A 23,566-nucleotide genomic window follows, 5' to 3' on the forward strand; every position below is an offset into this window, starting at 1 on the left:
TATTGGTAGGAATACAAACTGGTGCAGTCATTTTGGAAAACAGAACGGAGGTTTTTCAAAAATTAAAAATAGAAATATCTTCCATCCAGTAATCACACTACTGGGTATTTATCCAAAAAATATATAGAAACACTAATTCAAAGGGATACATGCACCCCTATGTTTATAGCAGTATTATTTATAATAACCAAGATATGGAAATAGCTTAAGTGTTCATCCATACATGAATGGATAAAGAAGGGGCGGTATACACACACACACACACACACACACACACACACCCAGGAATATTATTCAGCTATAAAAATGAAATGAAATCTTGCCATTTGCAACAACATAAATGGGGCTGGAGAGTATAATGCTAAGTGAAATAAGCCAATCAGAGAAAGACAAATACCATGTGATTTGACTCGTATGTGGAGTTTAAGGAACAAAACAAACCAGCAAAGGAAAAAAAAGAGAGAGAGAGAAAGGCAAACCAAAAAAAACAGAGTCTTGAGAACAAACTGATGGTTACCAGAGGGGAGGGTGGACAGGTGAAATTGGGGAGAAGGATTAAAGAGCACTTATCACGATGAGCACTGAAGATCTAGAACTGCTGAATCACCATACTCTACACCTGAAACTAATATAACATGGTATGTTAAAAATACTGAAATTAAAATGCACAACTTTATTAAAAAAGTGAAAATCTGAAAAAAAAATTTACTGGATGGGCATCGCAAAAGACAAGTCAGTGTGCTTTACATTTTCCAAATTAAACACAGAAAATGACAGGAGAAAAATGAACTAAATAGCAGTGACATGAGAAATAATATCAAACACTTCAGAATATGAATAATTAGAGGAGCAAGAACAATAGGATTTAAAATATTTCAAGAAATGTGAATGAAATGTACCAGATTTGAAAAATATCAAACCATTAACCCAAGATGCTCAATGCATCCCAAACAGAAAAAGGCAAACAAATCCACACTTAGGCATATCATGGTCTAACTTCTGAAAACTCACCATAAGAAGACACAAAAATTAAAAAGCAAGAAGGAAGGCATGTATTGCAAGGGAAACTGGAGGTAATACACAAACAATGAATCATGGAATACTACATCAAAAACTAATGATGTGCCATATGGTGAGTAACATAACATAATATAAAAAATTTTTAAAATTTTAAAAAAAGAGCAAGAAGGTAAAAAAGACATTACATACAGGAGAACAAAGATAATAATAATAATGGCAATAGAAGAGCAATAGAAGCCAGAATGGAACAACCTACCTGAAGTGCTAAAAGGAAAAAAGAGAAAACCGTCAATCTAGAATCCTTTGCTTGGCAAAATTACCCCTCAAAAATGAAGGCAACTTAAAGACATTTTCAGCTAAACGAAAGCTTAGAGTATTTGTCACTAGCAGATCCACATCACAGTAAATGACAGAGGAAGTTCTTCAGGTTGAAGGGAAATAACACCAAACAGAATAATTCAGATTTACAAGAAGGAATGAAGAGCAAAGACCTGGATAAAGTGTGGATAAATATTTTAAAGTTTTTTTAAATTAAAAAAACCAAAACAAAACAATGATAATTGGCTGTAAAGCAAACATACTACTGTATTACACAGTTTATAACTTATGTAGAAGTAAAATATATAGCAACAGCACAGCAGATGACAGGAGGGTAAATGGAAATGTACAGCTGTAAGATTCTTAGATTAAATTGGAAGTTGTAATATGAATTCAGCATAGATGAGTCCCTAAAACAGCCAGTAAAAATAAAACCAAACCTTCGCTTATTAAAGAATACTGGAATAATCCAAAATGAGGCAAAAGAAAGGACAAACACAACAGAATAAAAATAATGAAAGGGCAGACAAAATTGGCCCTATCAATAATGACATTAAATGTAAATGGACAAAACCCTCAATTAAGAGGGACTGCATGGAGCACTGGGTGTTATATGCAAACAATGAATCATGGAAAACTACATCAAAAACTAATGATGTACTATATGGTACTAACATAACACAATAAAAAAAAAAGAGAGAGAGATAATATTCAAGATTGATTAAAAAGTAACAACTAACTATCTGCCACTTATAAAAGATACACTTTAAGTATAAAGGCCAGATAGGTTAAAAATAACAGGATTTATAAACATATTTACATACACACATGCACACACACACACACTACACATACATGCGATGGTGTGTATGTGTGTGTATGTATACACCAATCATAAACAACAGGTATGCCTACATTACTATCAGATAAAGTAGACTTCAAGACAAGGAGTATCCCTGAAGATAAGAAGGGGTATTATATAATGATCAAAGAGTCAATTCAGTGCAAAGACATTAAGAGTGTTAAGAGTGTATGCACCTAATTATAGAACCTCAAACTAAATGAAGCAAAACTTTACAAAACTAAAGAGAGAAAGACACAAATCCGCAATCATAGTTGAAGACTTTAAGCATCCTGTGCTCAATAACTGGGAGAACAAGTAGACAAACTGATAAGGATAAAGACATTTTAATATATTTATTTGAATATTTAAAAACATAATAATTAGTGTATATGTTCTTTTCTTTCTTTCTGGTTTTTCTGTTGTTTTTTTTAGAGACTTTATTTATTTGAGAGAGAGAGCAAGAGCAGGGCAGGGGCAGAGGCGGAGGTAGAGAAAGAAGCAGACTCCCCACTTAGCAGGAAGGGCGATGAGGGGCTCAATTTCAGGACCCCAAGATCATGCCCTGAATCAAAGGCAGATTCTTAGTGAATGAGCCACCCAGGTGCCCCTATATGTTCTTTTCTAAATAAACTTCACATTCTATAGCCCTGTGAAATGGAAACAGAAGCCTAAGCTTTTTGGGGTTTGAGAATAAAATGTTCCAAAACATATGAAGTGCTTAGAACAGTACATTATAAAATATAGAGGAGTTCTGAACACCAAGGTACATTTCTGAATAATTTTTAGGAATTCCATTGGTTTCCTTTAAATCTTAAGAAACCATAGGACATTAATACTGGTGTAGGCTCTTATAGTCACATATTTTTCAGTTTTTGGCCCCAGTACAAGTATTAAATACCTCATTAGCACCTTTCAGCTACTAACTCAAATGAAATATTAAATCAAACCAAATACCAAATATCAATAAAATCAATTATCAAAAATCAAATATGAAAATCAGTACAATCCAAGATACCAACTTGATGATATCTTCTTCACAATTTATTTTTGAGAGACTCTGGTAATCTTAGCAGAAAATACTGCTGTAATGTCCACTGTAATTTCATTTAGAGACAAACCATTACTTTGCGTTCATGCCCCTCAAACCCATACAAAAGAGACTGAATCCCCTCTCCTCTAATTTCCCACCCCACACTGTACAAAGTTCAAGCCTAAAGCAAACCTGGCTAACACCTACCTTGCCTTGGGTAGAACAGATGTGACAAAGCTCAGATCTAACCTGCCTCAGGAAAACTTCCCTGGGCTATTATTCCCTCCCCTCCCTTTTAGGCTAGCACATTCTGATCACTCCACCATCTCTTCTGGGATCCTTGAGGCAAAGAACATTGCAGGTGTCTGCCTAGAGAACTCTGGTGCAAAGCTGTACCTCAGGAAAAATTTGGTGAATATGTGGAGTTGGGTAGGGATCCAGTCCTGGGTGTTGTGAAAAACCATTCTCTTGTGCTTCCCTGGCCAAAAATTGGACCTATAAAGTAAACAGTTCAAACAGCAGTCAGAAAGGCCCCAGGTGGGAAGGAACTGAGCTCCACGCCCTAACCAACAGCCAGCCTCAACTTACCAGCCTCCTCACTGAGCCCCCTCTGATGCATCTGCTCCAGGCCCCGCCCAACCTCCAGGTGACTACAGCCCCAGCCACACCTTGACTGTGGCCTCCAGAAGACACCCCACCCCGAATCCTCACAGAAGTGTCAGGATGGGACACTTAACATTTTTTGAGCCACTAAATTTTGGGGTCATTTCTTATGTAACAAGAGATAATACAGATATTACTTGAACTCCTAGCTTCCTTTTTTGCTCAGTATAATCATTTATCTAAAAGTATCTATTTCATAGATTAAAAAAAAAAAAAATCAAAGAGCCACAGAGAATACATGCTCTAGTTCCCTCTGGCCACCCTCACCAAAGACACATCAGATTTCTCAGATTCTAAAATTGTTTAAAAGATACCCTAGTTTCCGTTTGGTGAGGTATTCAGATTAAATGGGTCAACTATATAATTAAACCATAAAAATAGAATGGGTTGAACGATATAGTAAGAAATAGCTCAATATTCTTTGAGTTAAGTTTGTTTCCAAATAGGACTTATTTCAATTATAGAACACACATTTCATTAGATGTTTCCTTAAAACCCTTATAACTTTTTAAAACCATGTTTCAGTTCACTGAAGGCATTTTTACTTAAGGGCCTAAGACTAAATTTAGAAATCACCTTTGCTATATTTATTCCTCCAAATTTAATCCATTTAATAATATCTACATTAATTTTTGTCAAAGTAAGAAAAATTGTTCCAAGAGCGTACATTTTATGTACTCTAAAACAAACAAAAAAGAACCTCACTGTCTAAAAGAACATCAAACTCATCAGCTAAAAGACCAGAAACTCCTAAGAAAAAAGGATATCATTTCACAAAAACATTTTTTTAAACCTGAGGAAATAAGTACATTTTCATGGACCAAAGTTTTGATGTTAACAAAAACATCTTAGAATGCCATTTAAAAACATTTTATGAAGGCTGAATATGCTCCAAAGACAGATTTCCATTAAATTTTTTAAATTTTGAAATAAAACATAGCTTCATCATAGTCTTGCTTCCTAATGTCTAAAAATACTTAGTAAATGGTACCCCCAAAAGCAAATCATAACTCATTGATACTTTAGACATGAATATCCACAAAGACTATAAAGACAAATGCAAAATGGCTAGGGAAAAGCAGACATATATGTGGCTTATTAAGAAGAAATGTTCCATTAAAAATTATGCATTTTTTAAAATTTATCTTTTATTTATTTTCAGCGTAACAGTATTCATTATTTTTGCACCACACCCAGTGCTCCATGTAATCCGTGCCCTCTATAATACCCACCACCCAGTACCCCGACCTCCCACCGCCCCCCTTCAAAACCCTCAGATTGTTTTTCAGAGTCCATAGTCTCTCATTTCACCTTCCCTTCCAATTTCCCCCAACTCCCTTCTCCTCTTTATCTGTTTCAGATTCTTTGTTTGTTTCATATTCTTTTTTTTTTTTAAAGATTTTATTTATTTATTTGACAGACAGAGATCACAAGTAGGCAGAGAGGCGGGCAGAGAGAGAGAGGAGGAAGCAGGCTCTCTGCTGAGCAGAGAGCCCGATGCGGGACTCGATCCCAGGACCCTGAGATCATGACCTGAGCCGAAGGCAGCGGCTTAACCCACTGAGCCACCCAGGCGCCCTTGTTTCATATTCTTGATGAGAAGTTAAAGCTTATGACAGAAGGCAGATCTTGTCTGGGAGAATGTCTGTAACCCTTTCGGGCCTGCCCAGCATTTTCTTACAGGACATCCACCTTCAAATAACCTCTGTCTCCTTCCCTCCTGCACAGGCTCTTGCCAACTTTACTGTGCCTGGGAGCTCTCAATGAAGCACCATGCACCCCTAAAAAGAGGACTTCACCCAGATCAGCAGTTCTATATCAACAAGGAACCTGTTTGAAATTCAATTTCCCAGGTCTTCCCTGGACTTATTAATCAGAAACTCTGGGAACAGACCAGCAATTTATGTTCATGTTTAACCCTACTATTTACTGAGTGTGGGCATATGCCTGGCTGGGACAGCTGTCTTGGACAGGATAATAGTTCATCTCCACATAAGCCCCTAGTGTGTGACTGAGGACGGCCGCTGGGCACATCCCAAACCCTCTCCCCTCACACTCTTACACTGGCCTTGGCATTTCTTGCTGTTACAGTCCATCTTTGATACATTTAGGTAAAGATTCTGGAACATCAAAATATTTGCCTTCATTTGCGGTACTGAGAGAAATCTTTTGTTGGGTAAAGCCCGGCCAGTCTCAGTTCCAGAGAAAGTACACTATATAATTCCAAAACAGTCTTTTAGGATGGGGAGATGCTCTAGAAAAACCCATCAGATGGGAAAACCCATCAAGGATCCCCCTCAGGCCTGCAGTGGGGGGTCAGGGAGGGGAGGTAGTGTTGGCAAAAGGGACATGCCAGGGGAGCGTGAAACACAGGACTTCTGGGAGCCGCTCCAGGGAGGAAGACACCAGCCAGAGAAGGCACATGTGGAAATGTTCACTCCATTTTGCCATTTCAGGGAAATGAGACGCACCACCAGGGATGGCCAGGCTGTGGAGGGCAGTGGGAACGCCTCCTGCCCACAGCTAACACTGCACACAGCTGTGGTTCACTGAGTCCATGCACTATACTAGCTCTTCCACTCCCCAGTGACCGCAAGATTCCATCTCACCTCCTGGCACAACTGTCCCTATTAGTAAGGTTGGACCACAGTAATACCAACACTGCAATGTTGTTCTGAGAAAGAAATGGAGTAACTTTGAGTGACCTCCAGCAGGTTCCTTCCACCCCCAACAAGGCACGGGAACCCAAAGGTATGCCTGCCACCCATGGTCCACCAACCCCTCCCAGAGAATGCACTGTTTGGGGCCCAGAAACATCGTCAGATCCCCCTCTGAGATTTTCTAGACAAGAAATCATTAAGTTGGAAGATTTTTCTGCCACAGGTCTCCATAGAACTTGTGATTTGGGATGTGAAAAAAAAGTGACCACTAAATATTCTTCTCATCTACAAAAAATAAATAATTAAAAAGCTGACTGCCACTGATTTAAATATTTAGTATGAAAGTCTCAACAAGGTCAAATACACAACTCATATCTTCTCAATATAAAGAGTTTTATACAACCCACTTACAGACCAAAAATTACATTAAGAAAGCCTCCAGTTTTACTATAAATCCTGCTTCTTTCACAAAAGGATGTGAGATACTTTGAAGAAAAAAAATAAAATAAAATCAGAGAAAAACAGACCTAGAGAAAATTAAACACAGAAACAGGTCAAGATAGAGAAGAAATTGATCATAATTTTCTACTAAGTTGCTACAGCTGAGCTTTTATTTTGCGTCAAGTTTATTATTTATAATCATATTATTTGCCTTTCATGTTTCTGACAAACTTTTAATGTGTAAAGTGTAGCGCACACTGGATGGTAACAATGCAAGAGGTACTTACTGACCTCTCCACCAAAATACAGGAGGAGGTGTCACCTGGCTGCCTCTGGAATCTTCTTCAGCCAATGCAGAGAGTGTGATGGGTGAGAGGGCTACTCAGTCAGGAAGATGATTTTAGAAGGGTCTAAGACAACTCCTTGCCACCTAAGTGTTACCGAGAGTCACCTACTTAGAAGACCAAAGCTGACAAAATCAAAGCAGTGGATGGGCTATGTAAAATCTTGAAAGAATCATCCACAATAAATAAGCCTCTTAGATTGATAAGAGCTCAGTAGATTCATAATTCTCAGCAGAAGTTCCAAGCTGCCCAGAATGCAGAATTATCCACTTCTGTATGAATGCAGCTGTATATGTACCTAGTGGGCAAAGCCAGAATGTTCTGAGAAATGAGTTTGAAGGACCCACTCTAGTACATGGGTCCAATAAACCCCCAAAAGTATATTGTCAAAGTGTTTTTGTTCTGGAAATGTTTCAAAGTAGATATTACCAAGCTTTCTACCATAGCAATAGAAAAATAATCTCACACACTTACATGCAGAATCTAAATAATTCAAACTCACAGAAGCAGAGAGTAGAATGGTGGTTGCCAGGGACGAGGGGGTGGGAGAAATCGGGAGATGTTGGTCAAAAATAACAAATTAAAAAAAAAAAAAAAACATTGGGGCGCCTGGGTGGCTCAGTGGATTAAGCCGCTGCCTTCGGCTCGGGTCATGATCTCAGTGTCCTGGGATCGAGCCCCGCATCAGGCTCTCTGCTCAGCAGGGAGCCTGCTTCCCCCTCTGTCTCTGCCTGCCTCTCTGCCTACTTGTGATCTCTCTCTCTGTCAAATAAAATAAATAAAATCTTTAAAAAAAAAAAAAAAAAAACATAGAGAGGGCGCCTGGGTGGCTCAGTAAGTTAAAGCCTCTGCCTTCAGCTCAGGTCATGATCTCAGGGTCCTGGAATCGAGCCCCGCATCGGACTCTCTGCTCAGCAGTGAGCCTTCTTCCTCCTCTCCCTCTGCCTGCTTCTCTGCCTACTTGTGATCTCTGTCAAATAAATAAATAAAATCTTAAAAAAAAATAAAACAAACTTTAAAAAAAAGAAGAGAGAACAACTTTCAGTTATAAGATGAATAAGATCTAGAGACCTCATGTACAACATGAGTATAGTTAATAATACCCGATTGAAATTTGCTAAGGGTGTAGATCTTCAATGTTCTCAACACACACACACACACACACACAATAACTTCATAAAGTAGTGGATGTGTTAATTAGTTTAACTGTGGTCACTAGTTCACAATGGATACATACACCAAAATACCACATTGTATGTCTATCAATGTATGTCTTAAACATAAATTAGTTTTATTTGTCAATTATATGTCAATAAAGCTGGAAAAATATAAATAAAACCAATTAGGAAAAAACCCTCTATAAATTAATTTGCTATGTATTAAGTTGTTAGATATGAACCATTAAAGATAATGATTTTAGTTTCAGATCAATTAATACTAAGCCATTCTTGGTGGCAGCAGAGCAGAAGTGATATTCTTAGCATTGCTGGGCAGCCAACACACCAATGTGTTACCACACAGTCCGTGATTTTATGGGGGTTTTTCTTACCCACAAGATGAAATTTTGAAGTTAGGGACAATGCATTATTAATCTTGATTCTTAGCACCTGATGTAGTGCCTGAGCATATATGAACTAAATACATGTGTGCCATGAATGAACTCCAGACCGTCTGGCAGAACATGGCTGATGTGGTATACCTTCTTCCAGACCCCTGAAACCTGGTCAAACCTGACCTCTTCACAAACGACCTTAGTTTATGTGACTAAAATGGAATAAGCTCTATGGGAAGCCTGAAAGCATCCCTAGTCTTTTCCTGACACGAAGGTTGATACAAGATCTTTTTTTTTTTAAAGATTTTATTTATTTATTTGACAGACAGAGATCACAAGTAGGCAGAGAGGCAGGCAGAGAGAGAGGAGGAAGCAGCCTCCCTGCCAAGCAGAGAGCCCGATGCGGGGCTCAATTCCAGGACCCTCGATCCCAGGACCCTGGGATCATGACCTGAGCCAAAGGCAGAGGCTTTAACCCACTAAGCCACCCAGGTGCCCCTATACAAGATCTTCTAAGAACTGAGTTCAACCAGCTACAGACACAGCCACACAATAGACAACTACCCTATGTACTCTAAATTGTTCTTGAGCTTATCAGAGATGTTTCAAGTGTTTTACAGAAACCCAAATAGAAATCTAGAGAAGCATTCTGATCTTCTGGGCTAGTAACCTGAATTAAAAAAAAAAAAAAATGAGGTTAGCTTGGCCTGATTTGTTCTTAGTCAAACTATGCTTGCTTTTAGTTATTACTACTTCCCTTTCTACATGTACACAACCATCTGCTTAACACTATGTTTTAGAATGCTCTTGCTAGAGTGAAATAATTAAATCGTAGAGTCTAGAACAGCATCCTCCCATGGAAATACAATGCAAGCTGCAAAGGTGAACAATATGTTATTTCTAATCCTCTTGTGGGTATAATAAAAATTAAAAAGAAAAAGATGAAATCATTTTTGACAATATATTTTACTCAATCAGTCCAAAATATCCCCCAAATATTAATGAGTTATTTTACATTCTGTTTTCAAGTGTAATCTGCAAAATTTGGTACTTTATGCCTACAGGATATCTCAGTTCACACTAGCCATGTAGCCCGTGCTTGATAGCTATGTGTGGCCAGCAGCCCCCATACTGGTGCAGGTCTAGGATCTCGTCGCTTTCTGAAAAATCAGGACATCTGACTTGATTCTGGCACCTCTCATCTTCTCCATGATCTCTCAGGATATCATCAATAGTGGTGCCTTGATCCCAGCCTCGAACCCCTTCAGCATCTAAGAGATCATTCACCTCAATCTTGAGATGTAAACTACTCACGTAGCAGAGTGGCTTAAGATGGAGACAGATATGCACAAGAAGCTGCTGTTTTAAGTAAGATTTATGCCCTCTATCAAGTCCTACAGTAGTCATAAGGCAGAGATATACTTTTATGCCCTCACATTCAAGTAACTTCAACATCATAAAAGACATGATTGTTTCTTCTGTTCTTCTTCTTTTTTTTTTAAGATTTTATTTATCTACCAGTCAAAATGGCTAAAATTAACAAGTCAGGAAATGACAGATGCTGGCGAGGATGCGGAGAAAGGGGAACCCCCCTACACTGTTGGTGGGAATGCAAGCTGGTGCAACCACTCTGGAAAACAGCATGGAGGTTCCTCAAAATGTTGAAAATAGAAGTACCCTATGACCCAGCAATTGCGCTACTGGGTGTCTACCCTAAAGATAAAAACGTAGTGATTCGAAGGGGCACGTGCACCCGATGTTTATAGCAGCAATGTCCACAATAGCTAAACTATGGAAAGAACCTAGATGTCCATCAACAGATGAATGGATAAGAGGTGGTATATATACACAATGGAATACTATGCAGCCATCAAAAGAAATGAAATCTTGCCATTTGCGACAACGTGGATAGAACTAGAGGGTATCATGCTTAGCGAAATAAGTCAAGCGAAGAAAGACAACTATCATATGATCTCCCTGATATGAGGAAGTGGAGATACAACATGGGGGCTTAAGTGGGTAGGAGAAGAATAAATAAAACAAGATGGGATTGGGAGGGAGACAAACCATAAGTGACTCTTAATTTAGCAAAACAAACTGAGGGTTGCTGGGGGGAGGAGGGCTGGGAGAAGGGGGATGAGATTATGGACATTGGGGAGGGTATGTGCTATGGGGGGTGCTGTGAAGTGTGTAAACCTGGTGATTCACAGACCTGTACCCCTGGGGATAAAAATATATTATATGTTTATAAAAAATAAAAAATTTTAAAAAAAGATTTTATTTGTCTATTTGCGAGAAAGAAAGAGAGAGAGAGAGAGAGAGGACGCACGGACCTGCAGGGAGAAGTAGGGGGAGAGGGAGAAGCAGCCTCCATGCTGAGTGCAGGGCTCCATCCCATGACCCCGGGATCAAGACCCAAGCTGAAATCAAGAGTTGGATGCTCAACTGGCTGAGCCACTCAGGCGCCCCCTTCTTCTGCTCTTTTTTTATTCAGACCATATATGGTCAAGGAAAATAATTAGAGAGGAGGCATGACAGATGTGTTTTAGGGTGACCGGAATCCTATGAAGCAGAGCAGAGGTGAGCAGGCACTCCGGACAGAATGAAGAGCCCGCGCAACACAGGGAGACACCCAAGGGAAGGGCCCAGAGGGGCACAGAAGCCACACTGGGAAGAACTGGAAAGGCAAGTTAATGGGACTTGGTTTTGAGCACGTGGTCTGGGCTTGGAGCAGGTGAGCAATGTGGCAGACGGATACCTCAGCTAATTTTGGAGACAGTACAGTGGAGGTAGGAAAGGGAAGAAAGTTCAGGGCAGGGCCATCAGCCAGAAAGGTCAAGATGGCCCAGAACTGAACTAAGATGGAAGGGAATGAGGGGCAGGCAGGAGAGAGATTTCAGAGTTAGAGAGAGAGGGAAATAGAGCGGGGACGTCACGGCGGACAGGGGTCCTGACCTCAATATCAAGATGCCACACTTCAGCTGGAAAGAGCCATCAATCTGAAAGCCTCTCCCCTTCATAGGGCTCATTCCCCATGTCAGTGTGACAAAGCTTTATTTTTCTCCAAAAATAAAGAGATGAATCTTGGCTTTATTGGTGCTGAATCCTCCATGTCAAAGAAGGCATCAGCGAGATGCATGTGACCTCATTCACAAGATACCCTGACAATTCCAACAAGGGCAACAGGACACTTTGGAGGATGGACGAGGTCAGAAGCATCCCTGAGGTCACCTCCATTCTACTACAGGCAGTGACATGGCATGAGGACAAAAGAAGTCTGTGCATTAACTCGACTGGGACACAAGGTGCCCAGATACTTGGTTGAATGAGTACGTACCTGTAGGAATGTTTCTGGATGAGACTCACTTGAATGGATAGACTGAGTAAAGCAGATCGCCCTCCCCCACAATGTAGGTGGGCCTCATCTAGTTTGTCAAAAGCCTGAACACAACAAAAAGGTAAAGGAAGGATCTGCTCTCGGTCAGCTGAGACACCCGCCTTTCCCACCCCTCACTCGGGAACATACACCATGGACTCCCCTGGGTCTCCAGCCTGCAGATGACAGGTGTGGGACTTCCCAGCCTCCGTAACCTCAGGAGCCACTTCCCTACAACAAACCTCCTTCAAAAGGAGATGGAAATAGAGACAGGGAAAGAAGTCTATTGGTTCTGTTTCTCTGGAGGACCCTGACCAACATGAGGTATCTATGACTAACAAATTCTACCTGGTCAAAACAAAAAACTCCAAATTAAAATGATGAATATTTAAGTATTCCAGACATGGAATGTTTGAATATATCTTAGTATCCTGAATTAAAAGGTCCTCAGGATGCAGTCTCTTTATCATTAACTCACAGTATCTAAACACCTTTTGGGGAAAGGTCTGAAGGGCAGACAGAGCTCTTCAACAGCTGAATGCCTCACACTGAATTCACTCTGGAAAATGCATGTGGAAATAGCACTGGGAATTAACAACTAAAGCAGTCTGGTCCTGTGCTGGTGAATTCTGAGAGGAAAAAAAAATACCTGAAGGAGAAATCAGATAAGCAAAATAGGCCATACGGGCTGGAGTATGTGACAGTGGGGAAACAGCAGAGCTACTTCTGACTGGGAAATGCGGCCACTGTGAAGATCATATTGAAAATTGACCTCTACACACACACACACACACACACACACACAGCGCTACATCATATGCATAGGACTCCTCTTCACTTCTGTGGAAAATTCACTTTAAACCAATTTCCAAACAATACAGATAGAACCTTATTTCAACTTTCCACAAAATATAGGTTTCTATGATTGTAATCCTCTTCCCATATAAGAGCTACAAAGACAAATTCGCTAACAGGAACTAGAAAAAAAAAATCTTCATTACGTGAAATAACTGAGTTGCTAGATAGCTAGTCTAACCCCTCAAAGATGGCCACTTTGGCCAAAACATTATATAAAGATTTACATGGTTACACACCCAATTTGTGCTGTAGGTTAGAACAAGGTCCTCAAAAGCTACAAAGAACATCCCTGACCAGTCACATTCAGAACCAACACAAAGATTTCTCCTCTTCTCTCATGGTCACTAAACAAGAACAAAATGTCTTGGGAATAACAACATCAGATTCTTAAAAATCACAACATTCCAATTAATGATCATTTGAATGAGCACAGGCCAGGGATAGATTAAAAGAATTTTTTAAATCCCCAACTCATATCAAGAGTACAATAGTACAATTAAGTACAATTTCACCTTGTTTTAACCATGGAGTCAAGGCACAGAAGTGCTGTCAGGATTCACTGGTATTTCTCAACACTTCTGAGTTCAGTTTCTGTTTCTGACCACCTATGGAAGCAATGGCCCCACGGTAGCCAGAGAAAGAAAGACGACAAATAGTTTGCACTTGTAGGTGAACAGACACAAGCATACACCTATGACTGCGGAGTGTGTCTGCACGATATGAAAGTGGGTCCTTACAAAAAAGAAAGAAAGAGAGAGAGAGAGAGAGAGAGAGAAAGGAAGGAAAAAAGAAAGAAAGAATTTAAAAAAAAAGGAAAGAAGAGAAGTCCTTACATTTTATTCATTTCACTTTACTCAAAGACCACAGCCGAATAGTGAGGAGCACTGTGACAGCTTAAAAGCCTGGAAAGGAATATATAAATATTCTTATTTCTAAAATGGGTATGATTTCCCTTTGCGAAATACAAACGCGTCCAAATGCCCTGAGCAGAGTCATTATAGTGAGATGTGGCCTTGTAAGTAACATGATCCTGCTCAGATGCAGGGGCGAGAGCCCGCAGCCCAGACTGCTGACTGCGCAGGTCTATCAGACAGCAGGCTACGGCCCCAGTTTCAGGGCGGGGTTCTGGAACATCCAGGGCAGTCTGACAACCACTGGTTGTTTTTTACAGTGGGTATATTTCTCTACCTTGTTTCCTCTTGTGGTTTTGACAGAAGGACTAGTTGCCTGAGGGACGTCTGGGTGGCTCAGTCAGTTAAGTATCTGCCTTTGGCTCAGGTGATGATCCCAGGGTCTTGGGACCAAGCCCACATGGGGCTCCTTGCTCAGTGGGGAGCCCGCTTCTCCCTCTGTCTGCCGCTCCCCCTGCTTGGGCTCTCTCTCTCTCTCTCTCTGACAAATAAAAACAATCTTTTAAAATACTTTGAAAAAAAAAAAAAGGAGGACGATGACGACAACAACAAGGAGGGGTGCCTGGGAGCTGCCATCTCATGGACCAGGGAGGCCTTGGGTGGCATTTGGCTTGAGGAGGAAGCTAGTGACGCTCTCTGAAAGGCCAGGGTGAACCAACGAGCATGTCCTACCCCCAAGAAATCCTTGTTTTTGAATACAAACTCTGGCTCTCCTCTGACTCTCTGTCCCCAAACTATGTGACCAAGGACTGTCTGAATCCTGCCTGCTGGACTTCAGGTACCCCACTGGAGAGCCGGTCAACCCACAGCACAAACACCAAGGTGAGGGCAGAGTTCTGCTTGAGTTCTGCCCTTTTTGCTGTGCCTTCAAGGTCCTCCTAACCAGCAGGTCACCCTTGGACCCCACTGGGTAAGTACTTACGAGGCCCTGAAAGGGGCCTGATGTGGCTCTAGGCAATGTGGATTCGGCAGCCGCGTCAGTGTCCCTTTCAACCTGGGGAAGGCGCTTTCATCATGGAGACAAATTATACTGTTCTAGTTCGACACGGGGGCTCTGAAGCAAATAAAGCAGGATGATGGGAAAGAGGGTGGCTGGAGAAGGGGCTACCTTAGCTCCCGGGGTCAGGGCGAGTCTCTGAAAAAGGGACTTTCAGCCTGTGACCTGTATGATGAGGACATAAGGGAAGTCTGCAACACAGTAACACATAACAGCAACTAGCCTCGGTGAAGTGCTCCCCGTTTTGCAAGCACCGTCTTACTGAAACCCTCCCAGCAACCCTATGAAGCAGGTACAACACGAAGTAGGTTATCCCCGCTTTACAGAAAAGAAACTGAGGTTCCAGAAGCCTCCATAACTCACTCACGTTCATACAGAACCAGTCTTTGCACCCAGACAGACTCACCTAGAGAACTGTCTCAGTAATGGGCTGGCCTTCAACTAAGTGTTTGGCCTGGAATTCTCATGGCCCTGACTGAGCCCTCACCCTGGCCTCACTCTGCCCTGCTCCCGGTATCACAGAAAGAGAGCCAGTAATTCCCCATTCTGACAAATACGGACTGTCACAGCTTCCTCAATCTCTGACACCAGTGGGTTTGTCGTGCATGTGGGGGCAACAGAATGAATGTCTGTGAAGCCCTTCTCTACACATTTTTGAAAGTATCAGAAAGACTACCAACACTGGATGCAATTGTCTACACCAGCCTCTAATCCTGAGGGAGGGGATTCCATTACATATGACCCGCAGGTCTTTCCAAAAAACAGGATTCAACTTGATCACTGATAAACAAACAGAAATAAAATACAAACCGGCTCGAGCTCCAGAATATGCCATATTTCACCAATTCTAAGAACATCTATTTTCCCATTTTAATACCTGAAATCAGGATTCGTATGTCAAAGCTTAACTGGCTTTGAATGTTTTCTTTTTTGGTGTTAGTACAATAAAGATGCATCGTAAGAGCAATAATGAGTTTGGTTAGGAGAAATTCAAAATTGTGCAAACCTCGGGATCCCCCCTCCCACTTCCTTCCCTTCCTTCCAATTCACCTGGCTGGTCACCATGACAGCTTTTTGTCTCCCCACTTCCACTCTTTTCTGGCCATCCATTCTCCATAAGCAGGCCATGTGAGCTGCCAGATTGCACACTAGAGCCTGGCCCTCCTGTGTCACACCCTCAGCAGCTCCCACTGCTTCAGAATAAACAGAAATTCCTCCCTTCCCCCCCCACCCCCTGGGGTCTGCAAGGCCTTATTGACCTGGTTCCTCTGATGCTATCTCCTGTTCTTCACAAAGGCAGGCGCTGCCTGCCTCAGGATCTTTGAGACCTTGCAGAGATTGCCTCTCCCTCGCCCCCATGTAAGTCTCAGCTCAAACAACCTCCCTGGAGCCCTCCCACACCACCCAACCAAGCGGGGAATGTCACCCTCATTCCAGACTGCAGTTACTACTGCTTCAAACTAACTTTTCAAGGGGCACCTGGGTGGCTCAGTTGGTTAAGTACCTGTCTCTTGATTTCGGCTCAGGTCATGATCTCTGATCATGGGATTGGCCCCATGTTGGGCTCTGTGCTCAGGAGGGAGTATGCATTGAGCATTCTCTCTCTCCCTCTCCCTCTGCCCCGCACCTTGAGTGTACCCACATGCACATGAGTGCTCTCCCTCTTTAAAATAAATAAATAAATCTTTTTCATTTCTTTATTACCTTTTTCCTCCACTTGATACTATAAAACCTCAAGGGGGCAAGAACCTAGTCTTTCTTGAGCACTACTTATCCCTAGTACCTAGGCGCACAGTGAATGCTCTAAAAATATCCATTTAACATAATAATCATAATAGAAGAAATTACCAAACAATATTCTTTCTCATAATTACTTTCTTTTCATTAAGTTCCAGACAATGATACCAACAAAAAAAAAAAAAAAAAATGCTGGCAATGATTATTTTGAAGCCTATCTGTGATTCCTCCTGAAAAAGACCAAAAAAAAAAAAAAAAAGAAAGGAAAAGAAAAGACACAAACTTCCAGTGGAGCTTTTGAGGAGCAAATGCTCTGCCTTACAACAAAACCATTAAAAAATTTCGTATATGCTTCTAACTGTATCTTTAAAAGCTTTATCTGGAGCTGGACAATTTCAAAACCCATTGATCTTGCTTGGACGTATAAAACGTATAAAACCACGGAATTCTTATAATTCTAGAAACCTGTCTGCCAAATGACATTTATTTCCTTTTGCTTACTATTCACCTTTGGACTTCCCTCTGAAGTGTTTACCATTTTAAAATCCCAGCTTTTGTGCTAGTTCCAGTTTAAAATTGTTTAATCATCCACATGTTCACTATTTTTGTCACCAAACATACTGGAAAGAGGAAGTCAATTGCTTCATCTACTAACTACTAAAGTTTCCAAAAAAAAAAAAGAAAGAAAAAGAAAAAACCAGCCTTATATCTTTGAATGCTGTGTTCTTATGTGACTCTCCTTATGAGACTTGAAATGTTAAAAACATAAACATGACATGCAGTCCCCTTTCACAAGAAGGAGGAAAGCTAACGTGTCATAATAGGAATATGCATGATTTAAGGTTATTAACCTTGTACCACAAGAGATCATCTAAAAAACAAACCCAGGCTTAAAAACAGGAGGAAAATGTATTCTGCAAACATTTTGAAGCCTTGCCCATACCTTCATTATCTGTAGTTCATTGTGTAGGTGATGACAACCACAAGCAATGAGAAACGGTACTTCTTACCACTTTCTCCAAAACCTTGCATATGAATGATCCTGTTAACTTATGCTTTCAAACTTCAGAATCAATGCTACCTTTAGTTTCTTGGGTAAACATTTTGGGTAAAATTTGTGCTCTCTTCTGAATAATTGCCCAATGCTACTATTTTATATTTCTAGAATGTTTCCAATACAAAAATGACCACTAAAATTTAAATCAAGCTCTGGCTAAAGTGTAAAATTAAAAAAAAAAAAAAAAGAATACATCAAAGGAGTTCGATCTGGTGTTTCATTAATCATTGTAATGTATTTAATTATTTGATGTAGTTAAGTGATGGAAACGAATAAAGTTCCTTTAACCCAAGGGGAGAAAAGTTAGTGGATACAGGGGAGGCTAGGACTCTCACCAGATCACCTGAGCAAGAAAGTCAAAAACGGACCCAGCACGACTTCATCTTCTAAACCATTTGCACTGGCCTTTACATAGCTCAAAGAAGTTAAACCTGCCAGCCTTCTCCTGAGTCCTTCCGAAATAAGCAATCTTTAGTAAGTATTGAGAAATCTCAGGGGTTTACCTCTGAACATTAAAATGAGCTTCCTCTCTTCTGTTTTAGACTCCCAACACTACTCAGGAAATTCAAAGCATGTCACTGAGTTATGACAAAGAGACTTGTCGGTATCAAACCCCAAAAGAATGCAGTGAGCACCTCCTGACTGTGCAAAACAGACATTAGTCCACATGGTGTGGTGAAAAGATCCACGGGTTCCACAGGCACACTGTCTTGGGGTTAAAATCGCAGCTTTGCGACTTAGTAGCTATGTGACTCAGCCAGTTACTTCATGTCATCCGAAGAAAGAAGATAACAACTATCCTGTGTTGGAATAAAGAGAATCCACTGTCAACTGCCCACGACCAGGCCAGTCCCCCAGCCAGCCACAGAGCTAGCTCGGATTACAGTCCAGAGAGCCCTGGTTCTGAGTCTTCTTATTCACTCCCTACCCTCTGTGCTCTACTAAATAGAATGAATATATTTTTCTTGGATGAGTCATGGCTTTGCAGAGCTTCAGTCTTCATCCTGAATATCAATGCTCATTGCATCATACTGGGACTCAGAAAAATGGTAAAAATCAGAGTAAATGAGAAGCTGTTTTCTTAAAGTCATGATGCAACTGAGTTTCTTATCATTTGTTTCTCTCTCTTGCAAGTTAAGTACTGAAAAAAAAAAAGTCCAGGTTAGTTGGAGATCCTCTAGGCTCAGAACGGTCAACCTTACCCTATCATTAAAAAATAAGAGTAAAGAGTACAGGTGATTAAATAAGACTTTTACAAAGCATTGTCTATCTTAACACCTGGAATACTATGGTTTTCGGGAAGAAAAACCTGGCCCAGTAAATAGTCCAAAAAAGGTGGAAATACAAAGGAGAGACTTTTTAAAAAGTTTATTCCTAAAAAGACTGTTAAATGGTACCTGTGTAGTGAGAGCATATTTTGGGGGAGAGGGCAAGCAATAGGAATACTAATTAACCCCTCCAATTCTACCTGACCACAAATGCACCCTGCTCACCAGCATTACCTACAGCACCACCTACTGTCAGACTGTGCCTACAGCAGCTTTGGTACTGCAGGGCCCCAAGAGTTTAGCCATGTCTTTGATTAGCTAAGTAAACTGTTGAGGAATAAGAGAGATATCATTTCAAAGTTAAAAGGGCATGGGGGAGGACCCCAAATGAAAGTAAATCCCTGGCAATCTTTTAAAATATCTAGGTGGCAAACACAATCATCTGGTTATGGACACATGGCAAGTACGTAGTTTTCATTTTCCTTATGTTAGCTAACTAGGCTGCTTGAAAGATTTGGAAGAACAAATAAGAATGGTAAGATCTGGTTGATGTATATACATCATGTTTATCTTTTATTACCTTTGACCAAGTGGGAGTTACCCCACTGTTGTGCCACCACGGTAGAATTTCAAGTAGTAACTGGAAGTATTATTGTCAACCTGGAGAATGAGGGCGTTCAGAATGGGGTCCAGACGCCACGTTTCCCCGATGTCTAGGCTCCTCCTTAGACAGTTAGGCCCTTAAGGATAATTAAGTCTCCTTATTATGAAAAGTACCTGGATGTGACAGCTCAGGACTGTGTTTTTGCCCTTACAGATCTGCTGTATACTGTACGTAAGAATGACACACAGAATGGATTGTCAGTCATAAGCAAAACAACTCAACCTCAATTCTGATCTAAAATTAAACAAGATAAAAATAGACCATGACTTAAAAGTGCTGCGATCTGAAAAACAAAACAACTGTTTTCCAAACAGAAAAACACATGGACTGATGATAAAAATTAAAAATAAAACTAGGTGACACTTACCTAGCACTGTGTTCCAGGCGCTGCTCCAAGCACTTTAGAGATTATCAGGCTGACAAAGCATGGTCACCTCCCTGTTCAATTAGTGACTCTACTGTTACAAGATCTATAGTCGCAACTTAAATACCATGGGATAAATCAATGGGATATTATGGACAAAGAAGTCTGGCTTATCGTGACCTCGCCCTTACGTAAAATAACTATGCTTAATCATTAGCTCATCTGAATGACCAGGGGCTGTGATGTCACAAAACAGGCACGGGTTAGTACAGGTATTTTCCATGGAAAGACTCCACGTGTAAATTGGGGAGAAGAGGCTATATATGGGACTTCAATACCAGCAGGGGATATGAGGACAATGAAAGTCATTATTTATACTGCAAAGATGCGCATTCTACTATCACATTCCGCTTCTCAAAAACAAACCAGTTTGCAGTCCTTACAATGCCAGCCACGCAATGTTGTCACAGATGTGTGCCAGATTTTGCACAGGATATGGCCGTGAGGAAAAACCCAGAGTTTGCCCGTATCTTAGGCAGCAAAGACAGCCTGTTCATTTTTGTGGCTATTCATTTTGGAATCTGAATAACAACATGAAAGGGTTAAAAAGCCGGCACCAGGTGTTTTCTTTCCACTTTCCCGAGTAACTGAAGCACACAGCAAAGTTATCTCTGCTACCCTCCCCACCAGCCTGCGCGGAGGGAGAACTGTCACTGCCATTTCCACCACGCACTCCTCTTCCAACAACAATCAGACGGCACTAGGCTGGGCAGCAGGCACCGGCGGCTTCCCACAGCCTGCACGAGCTTTGCTGCCAAGTTATGAGCTCCGCTGGGTGACGGGGGCACGAATGAGCCAAGGATAATTTCATTCTACTTCAAATCTGTGTGCTTTCAAAGAAAGTGGAGACGATCGAGACCATGAGTGCAGCTGGAGGGGGTAACCAAAAACAAACTTTCAGAGCCTCTGAATCTGCATCTCTTGCAAGAATTCCCAGACGGCGATTAGGACATACAGATACCCCCTAGGTATTTAGCCCCCGAGATTGGGAACGACGCAAGGAGCCGTCCCCACAGCCTTCGCCTACACAGTGCTTCAGCAGCAAGCGGCAGGCGCGCTTTCGCAGCCCGCCGCTCGCGCCCCGCAAGCCCGCCCGGCTCCGCAGCGCCCCTGCCCGGCCTCCCCGCCCAGCCCCGACGCGCAGCGAGCGCCTCCTCTCGCGGCCCACCCAGCGAGCCGGGGGGGGGGAGGGGGGGGGTCCGTCCGGGCCAGTGCGGCTCCCCGGTCCTGCTGGATGGACACCCAGGCCGGGCGCGGAGGCTTAGAGGCGGATCCGGCTTCGCTCCAGCCGCGCGCGGCTCGGGCATTGTGCGCAGTCGGGGTGCCGCGCGGCCACCCGCCCGACCCCCGCCCGGGCCGGATTCCCGGCCCAGACTTACCTCGGCCGCGCTCCCTGGCCCCGGGCGGTGCGGCCCCAGCCGGGCTCCAAGCTGCGGGGACGGCAGGGAGGAAGGTCGGGCCCGCCAGGAAGGGGGTCCGGGCCGCTGGCGCCGCCGGAGGGCCGAGCGCGGGCCGCAGGGGGCGCCTAGTCCTCGCGCCGCCTCGGCGGGGCCACGGATAGAAGAGCTGACCCGGTAAGCCAAGGGGGCTGGGGACTCAAGGCCGTGGAGGGCCCGGCTGGCTGCGGCCGCGCTGGTTCGGTCTGCACCGAGTGGGAGGGCTCAGGCGGGCTTCGCGGAGCGCGAGGGAGGGAACTTGGAGCGAGTTGCTGTGCCCCAGAGCGCGTGTCCCTGTGGAGTGTGCACGCCCCTATAGAGCGCCCCGCCCCGCCTCTGTCCCGCCCCCTCCCCAACCCTCCCTGTTCCCGCCCCCTCCTGCACCCCCACTTCCAGCCCGGCCGAGTCCCTCCGCTCTATCCCCTCCCCCATTCCCACTCCGGTTCCCACCTCCAAACCCCTCCCACAGGCCCACCCCACGCTCTCACCTCCAAACCCCTCCCACACGCCCGCCCCCACTCCCACCTTCAAACCCCTTCCATATATACCCACCGCCGCTCCCACCGGGTGGGAAGAATCCACATGATCTCAGCCCCAGATCAGACCCCAGCGCACTGGGGATCTAGAGCCTGTTTTGTGAATGTGATAACCTCACCTGGTTAGTCAACCCATCCAGATGATCTTAGTGCCTGACATTTGCTATAGACTCGCTTCTGCATAGTCAGTGGAGCCTGCTTAGCATTTGTAAACTTAATTACTGCAAGCCTTTAAGACTCCAAAAAATGTTTTGAAAAAATAGTAAAGAATATAGAAAAAAATCTCAAGCACGATGTACAGCCCCTAGAGTATGGGGTCCGCTGATGTTTCCCAATTAACTAAATGTTTCAAGGTACATCGGGATTCATGTCATAATGTGTAGTTGTAATGTTTTTCTTCAGACTTTCTTAATTACTTGGTTTTTTGAGAGTTTTGTTGTTTTAGGAATACTGAGCACATTCTACTTTAGTTTTTACTATTGGGAACTCTAGTGGATGAAATCCATATTTACCAAAACGATTGAATGAGATACAAATTCACAACATAATTATTTCTCTAAAATATTTAGCAGAGATTTCTTTATTCTTTTTGTACATTTGAAATGAAATTGCATTCATCCTATTTCCTCAGAAAGATCATCTATATCTGAATTGTGTGACTTGTTTCATTCCAGTTCAGAGATTATCAAATAAATAAAACTCAGACTTCCACAATAAATTTTTGGCTATTTACAAGAGAACCATTTTCAGAAAGTGACATGATACTGGGTTTTGAATGGAACTTTCCTTCGGCATACAAATGCATTCCATGTGATGGTCACACACTATGTTGTGGTCTTCATTAAACCCAAAAGTCGTGTTAATGGGAGAATGAAGTTATTTTTCATCATTAGTATATCAAATCAGAAGTAATTCTTCTCACCCCAAAGTAAGCTATTAAAAAAAATTAACTTCTTTGTCTCAACTTCTTCTTTTTAAGAATTGCTCCCTCACAGCATATAGGACAGACCTTTCCTGTCATTGAAGGGGCCCTTGACCCAAGCCTGCCAATGAGAGAGCATTTCACACCCTGGGCACAAAGGGAGGAGGGGAGACACCCATGATCAAATCCTGGAGGGTGGGGCTCCTTTTTCTGAGCGAATATAGCAGCTTCTGAGACTGTGACCTGTAAGCCTGAAGCAGCTGCACATAACCTATGGGAGAGGAAGGCCACATGAGAAGAAAGCCAATTGAGTAACAGAGGGGAAGAGTCCTGATGACATTAATACAAGCCCCTCCAGACAGCCACCTCTGAAAACAATCAAAACCCCAGTTTCTAAGGAAATGCATCAATCAATTGTCCTTCTAGCTTATTGGGAGTTAGATTTCTTTCCAAAATACTCACTTATCAAGCCATAAAAGATTCCCATGTGATCCAGCCTCTGAAAGTC

General features: G+C 42.3%; 1 protein-coding gene across 4 annotated transcripts in view; it reads right to left on the reverse strand.

The window, feature by feature from the left end:
* The window catches only part of FAM110B (family with sequence similarity 110 member B), a 191,659-nt gene extending 169,706 nt beyond the window's left edge, over positions 1-21,953 (reverse strand). For 2 of the 4 annotated variants that reach the window (XM_059166406.1, XM_059166402.1), the window contains exon 1: positions 21,544-21,918. The gene's annotated coding sequence lies outside the window, so the exon portion shown is untranslated. Of the gene's footprint in view, positions 1-21,543 lie in introns of all 4 variants that reach the window. The other 2 variants (XR_009351766.1, XR_009351765.1) reach the window with 2 other exon arrangements.
* Positions 21,954-23,566: the final 1,613 nt, after the last annotated feature.

The sequence above is a fragment of the Mustela lutreola genome, chromosome 3, assembly GCF_030435805.1.
Source record: "Mustela lutreola isolate mMusLut2 chromosome 3, mMusLut2.pri, whole genome shotgun sequence".
Classification (NCBI taxonomy): Eukaryota; Metazoa; Chordata; class Mammalia; order Carnivora; family Mustelidae; genus Mustela; species Mustela lutreola.